The sequence below is a fragment of the Rhopalosiphum padi genome, chromosome 2, assembly GCF_020882245.1.
Source record: "Rhopalosiphum padi isolate XX-2018 chromosome 2, ASM2088224v1, whole genome shotgun sequence".
NCBI lineage: Eukaryota > Metazoa > Arthropoda > Insecta > Hemiptera > Aphididae > Rhopalosiphum > Rhopalosiphum padi.
Genome location: NC_083598.1, coordinates 91412747 through 91419934, shown reverse-complemented (window position 1 = coordinate 91419934; position 7188 = coordinate 91412747). Strand labels below are relative to the sequence as shown.

Sequence of the window (7188 nt, the reverse complement as noted above, 5' to 3'; positions counted from 1 at the left end):
TTATAGGAGTATTTGTACGTTAATTCAAATCATTTTTAATTGATCTTCTAGAAAAGATGAATTTAATCTTAAGAATATTACAATTTGTATTACAAATATTGTAAAATTTATACAAAATATATAACTTTTATATTTTTTGTAATATTAATATTTATCATTCTTAATAATTTACTAACTTATATCATTTATATATTATTATTATTTTTTAGAACTTACAATTGATATGAAGATATATGCAATCAACAATGCAAAAAATCATAAGCAATGTATTATCGTTATTATAATCTAAATAGAAAAGATTGATTACCATCATCAACGATTAATCCATTTCAAGATAAAACTACTTATTTTTTGAAAAAAGTGAACATTTAAAAATCAAGAAAAAAACAATATACTATAAGTCTATAAACATTAAGGTAATAGGATAAAATCATTTGTAACAATGCAATTTTTAATGGAAGACAATGTTACAATTATTAATTGTTATTACTTCTTTTAATGCTTTAATTTATGATTTATTATTTAAAATATTATGTTCATTAGTTTGTAATATATATATATATTATATATATATATAATATATATACATACAAATATATATATATATATATATTGTTATGATTGTGTATTTTGTGACTTTGTGGTTAAATATAAAAATTAAGACGGCAAAATTAAATTTAAAATTTTTCTGTTGTTAAATGAATAATATTAAAATTAAAATTAAAAAGTTTAAGCCAAAGTTCTTAAATAATACTTGTATATCGTTAAGTTATATATAATGAATAACAATGCTAATATACCTATTTATTCAATTTACAAATATATTTATGTTTAAGAATTTAATATTATATATGTAGGTATAACCACTACTACCAAATTTTAATTTTGTCAATAATTAAAAATAATAATTAATGTTTATAATATGTATACAAATATTACAATAGGTATGTTTTTTTAAATTATAATACTAATACCGGTTTGTATTAATAATCACTGAACGTTTAATGAACCAATATTGATTAAATGGTCCCTTAAATATGATTTAGTGGTCAAAATTGATTCATTACATTTTAGTGAATCGTTAAAATAATAAATTTTCTATACAGCTCAGTAGTAATCTGATATAGTATTATAGAGTGACTATAGCTATGGTTTTCCAACTTTGATACACAATATACTCTTCATTAATATTTTACTACACACTGACAATATTAACAACTTTTTCTTTGTATCATTATTTAATTTTTCTAACAATATCTTACGGCACTCAGGTTTGCTAAAGTCTATAGTATAATAATAAATGTATTTTACTCGTCGTGTTATTTTAATAACACCTTATTGATCTGTTTAAAATTCTAACAGTACAGTAACTTTTAAAAGAAGAAAATATTAGTTAGGAGTCTCGTGGCATGGATTTGAGCTCTGATATAATACATTCATCATCTAATTCAAAATATAATTCTGTGTAAAGCATGGTAATCATGATAACTTAAATTTCTAAAATCTGTAGATTATATCTAACCTAATTTTTAAAACATGATTAAAACTATAGGAGCATTTCTCATGTCAAAAAAAATTGGTAATAAATAAAATGATAATTTTTTTAAATAATATCAAAGTAAAACATACATTCAATCCTTTTCTTAAATATGTCATGATAAATTTGTGCATTTTTATGTTAATTTTAATTTTATTTAAGTTAAATTATTAAAGCTATGTTAATTAAAAATTATTTTTAATTTAATGTCATTCACAATACTTAAATTACAGTGACACACAGAGTACAAAGGAAAAAGAATGATTAACTCGTTAAGTTTTTATAAACATACATCTACGGTACAAGTTTTTCTTAAGACTTAAATGTGTACCTAATGTCTAATTTTGAATTAGAAAATACCATATCAGAATAATGTATGAATATTACTTAATATATTTATTATTGTTCTTAATTTTTAAACATGAAAAAATTGGGAGTAAATTTGGTAGAGGTACCTTTATTATTATTCACATTTTTTTCATACAATTTGTTTCTTACTAAATGGATATAATAAGTATGGTTTATAAATAAAATAACTGTTGAAATGTTACATAAATTAACATCATAAAAAATCCTCTCAATAAAGGGACTTTGTCAAATAAATAACAACTACTCTTAAGTTACATAATAGGTTATAATATATTGGATATTTTATGTAGTACTAATTTAAATACATTTTTCTTCTAATAGTTATCTTTTGCTTGTATGCACACTTGTTTGTATTTTACATATAAAACGCATCCACTAACTTTTAAAATAATTTAATTATTATTTTAGGATACTGGTTGGCAAATTTGGATTTCTTTGCAAAAGATGATCCAGCCAAATGTCCAAAAAACTGTGGTCGCAGTTATAAAGGTATACACAGAAAGAAAGTTTTACGGCGTCATTTAGTATATGAATGTGGTGTAGAACGGAAATTCATGTGTAACATTTGTTTTAGACGTTTTTCACAAAAATATTATTTATCTACTCACTTGGGTACTGTACATAAAGTTTAAATAATTAGAAATAATTCTTCTTTGATTTTATTGTAAACATGTTGCTTAGTCATTGAAACAATAGATACATATATATTTTGTTTAACGAGACAACATGTTAATTTTATTCATTTATACTCAACACCCTGTTATCAAGACTGGTTCCACTATAACAAGGTGTAGTGTGAGGATGCACAGAAGAACTGTTTTTTATCAAGCCATGGTATGATCTCTCACTGGACAAAGTATATATATATATATATATACTATAAAATATGAAAATATTAGTATTGTTAATAAATTAATATAACTAGTTGTATTGTACAGATGGGTAAACTTTAGATTTATAGAAAACTAAATCATTGTTATGTCTTAAATAAAATGTATTTTTTGAATGATAATACATTTTCCTACTGGTAAGCTAAGTATCTCATCCAGGATGATTTACAATCACCCGTTTATTTATTTATTTATATATATTGGCTGTGTTATTTAATTAATAATAACTATGTTAATTAACCAAAAATCGACAGAAAGTTGTTATTGATTCTTGAAAATCAGTCAATCATCTTGTGTATACATTTATTTTTTTAGTCATTGCTTCAATATGTGTATTTATAAATACACAGTTTATATTAGGAAGTCAAAAATTGGAGTTTAAAAAAAAAAAATTTAATAAGTAAATAAGGCATTGGTAGGTAGTGGGCTTTAAATTAAAAATGAATCGGGTATTAATAATATCATAAAAATAACAATTCTAAGCAAATATTGTTTCCAATACAAATTATTATAATTTTATCTGAATACTAGGGTTAACAGTTTTTTATAATTTCTTTTCAAATCAATAATTTAAAATAAATATCTTTAATAATTCTATATATCTCTAATAAATAGCCTAATTCCAGTTACTGTTTTTCAATCTAAATATTTAGAATCATTAGATAAAACTTTGAGACTTGAAAATATTACTCTTAAAAATATTCTTTGTAAAAACATACAATATAAAAATGAATATAGCTAATATGTTAAGTATAACCAAAACCTTATTTCCCACAAAATATTTAAAAATAGAGATTTTGAAAATAAAAAAAAATATATATTTGACAAAAGTAGAAAAATTTAGCGTGGTTGTTTTATATCTATGAACACATAGAAGTTGTTTCCTAAAAATCCAAGTACGAGTATAACGATTTTGAAATCTGAAATGTATATTATATAATATTTAATTATCCCTAAGGTATGGATAATATTAACTTTTTGAATTATTCACACAAGCCCTGAATCAAGTTAAATGTATTTTATTTTTTCAGTATATGTAAATAATTATGAATAAAAATAAATATCAATTAGAAAATATTAACTCTATAAGTAATAATTCTTTACATTCATAAAATTTGATATTATTTTTATTTTTTAATGAAGTCATTTAATTTTCAGATTTAAATTAAATTATCAGAATTTTCTAATTGTTTATAAGAACTGTGTTAATATAATATTTATAATGTCATTAATTTTAAACTATATCTTTTATTTATTGTATGGTATATTATTTGCATGATCGTAATCAATACAAGAAAATAATAAAATGCTGCATAACAGTTAGAAGCAAAATGAGTAATTAATTATTCTAATTTATCATTTAAGATAAAATAACTAACTTCATATTGTTCATAAGGCATAACAAATTTGTCAATATGCATTATTGTAATTTATTCTTTGTATATTTGAACTTGACTGTTTTAATTATTAATTGGTATAAACATTTTTAACATGCTCCATATTCTGTACCTTATCTATAAAACTCTCAATGTATTTGTTATAGAAATAAAACCAAATAATACAATATAATATTTTATAAATATTTAGTTATGTTGTAAGTTATACATTTATCATTTATAATTAATGAAAATATTTAAATTAAACAATTTCCAATATATATTATATATTTATTAATGTAAATATTATGTTAATATATTCATTTTAATTTTAAATAATACAAATCTAATAGACTTAATACATTTTAATACATTGTTTTGTATATCATTACTTTATTTTATTTATTTAATGATGATAAATTATGCTTTTAGATTATCACAAAATTACAGAAACCAATTGTCCAAATAAATGTTGTTACAGCTTTAAAGAGGCCCATCAAAAAAGTCTCACATGTGAATTGAAACCATAATTCCAATGTAATCTTTGACAAAAACAATTCAGTCATAAATTAACTATGAAAACATGTTATTTGTGTATTCATAAGTTAATGATTTTTTCCAAATTTCATTTTTATATATTAATTCATTTCTAGGTGTCTCTAATGTGAGACTTCCTATCATGTCATTCCTTAGTCTTAGTTTTTTTTTTACTTCTATAACTATTGTTTATTGTACACATGTATAGATTGTAATATATTCTAATAAAGCCATATTCTTTTTAAAAAAAACAATTAATAATTTAATTAATTATATATCAATTTCTAATAATCATAAATTACTTATAGACTATAACTTTTATTACCTGACGATTTCATAATAATTATTTTTCAAAACACCTATATCAAAACATATGCTGTTATCTATATTATGTATTACTATGAAATGGTAAAAAATATATATATATCCTGGTGTTAAAAAAGTTATAAATGCATTTTCTTTTTACTGGTTTTATATGTAAAAATACTGATACATTTTTATATGTGACGAATTGGGACTTAATTGTAAATCGCTGTTGAGTAAACATATAATTTATATTTAGTCTTATTACATTTAATTATAGATAATTCTGAATTCTAAGGTATATTATCTAATATTTGTATAATATTAAATAATGTTATTGCTTTTATTTAATAGTAAATAATAGATTATTTCAAAACTTGTTTGTAAAATTAATAGTAGTTTTATATTGTTTAGGTGACCAAGAAATAATGAAAACTTATAGGATTAATTGTCCAAATAATTGTGGCCATAGCTTTAGAAATGGACCGTACAGTAAAAAATGTCTCAAAAGGCATATTACCTATGAATGTGGCGTGGAGCGACAATTTCAATGTTATTTTTGTCAAAAACGATTCAGTCAAAAATCAACTATGAAAACACATTGTTTGCTTATACATAAGATAATGATTTAATGAACTATACTAAACATACCTAATCATTTCTTAGTTTTTTTTTTAAAAAATACCAATATCTACAATAGAGCCTCGATAATCTGGTGAATGTGGTCATCCGGGCGGCATATAAATCCATTTGTTTTTTTGAAATGAAAATTAAAAAGTATTACTCAGAAAAAATTACTGACTACCATACTTAAATTATATTATTATAAAGTTTGTTTTATAATTCATTATGTTAAAGTTTTTTTTATTATTTTTGTAATTTAAAAGACAATAAATATAAAGACGGTGGAAATAAAAATAAAAATTTTAGTCATTTGAGTAGGTAATCTTGAAAATTCTGCAGTAATTCGGATGAATCAGTAATCCAGATGATGCTCGGTCTGAATTCGTCTGGACTATTGAGGCTCTACTGTATTTATAATATATCATTTATATGTATGTATTACTTGTAAATGGTGAAAAATATAGATCCTTGTGTAAAGTTACAAATAGAGTATTATATATAATTATAAATGTTGATATGTGACAAGTTGGGACTTAATTGTAAATTATTACTATATGATTAAACTACTACTGTAGTCTGCAATCATTATAATTAACTTTAAGTACACATAGTTTATACTTAGTTGTATTGCATTGAATAATGTTATTGCTTTATTTAATTATAAATTATAGAGTATTTTTAAACTTTTTTCGTAGAATTAAAAACAGTCATATATTTTATAGGTGTTCAAGAAACAAAACAAACTTATAGAATGCATTGTCCAAAAGATTGTGGGCATAGCTATGTAGGAGCTTACAGAAAACAAAATCTCAAGAGACATTTATTATTTGAATGTGGAGTGGAACCTCAATTTCAATGCAATATTTGTCAAAGACGATTTCGTTACAAATCTTCTATGAATACACACATTCTAATCGTTCATAAATTATGTCCTTAATTTTATTAATTTATAATAATGAAAAAAAAACTTGTATGTATTTTGTTATAGCAATTAAATAATAATAAAAGCATATAATATATTTATATTTATAAATGTATCTGTACCTAATTATTATATGTATGTATTAATCGGAAATGGTCTTAATTAAAGATGCTTATATGATTTAGTCTTATACCTCTTTTTTCACATATGTAGATACATTATAACACGCTACAAATTTAATAGTAAAAGTCTGCTTGATATGTTATAACTATATTTAAATTAAAGAACATACACATTATACTTATTGTTATTGTTTTCTTTTTTGTACAGTTGACCAATCTGATTCAATGGTATATTTTGATGAACAACAAGTGCATTTTCCATGCGTAGTAGATAGAAACGAAAAGGGGAGAAAAAAACTTCGAAGATGCCAATTATGCGCATTGTCTGGACGAGGTCGAAAACGAACACATGTATTTTGTGCAGCATGTCCTGGACAACCGGGTCTCTGTGTTGATACATGTTTTAAGGAATATCACAAATAATAGTACTATATAATAATTTTATGACAATTACATGTATTCCAATTCTTTTATTTTTTTAAATATTTTTTTTTGAGACCATAGCATA

At 22.1% G+C, this 7188-nt stretch overlaps 1 pseudogene; it reads left to right on the top strand.

Moving 5' to 3' along the window:
• Positions 1-2108: 2108 nt before the first annotated feature.
• Positions 2109-6535, top strand: LOC132920697 (uncharacterized; annotated as a pseudogene).
• Positions 6536-7188: the final 653 nt, after the last annotated feature.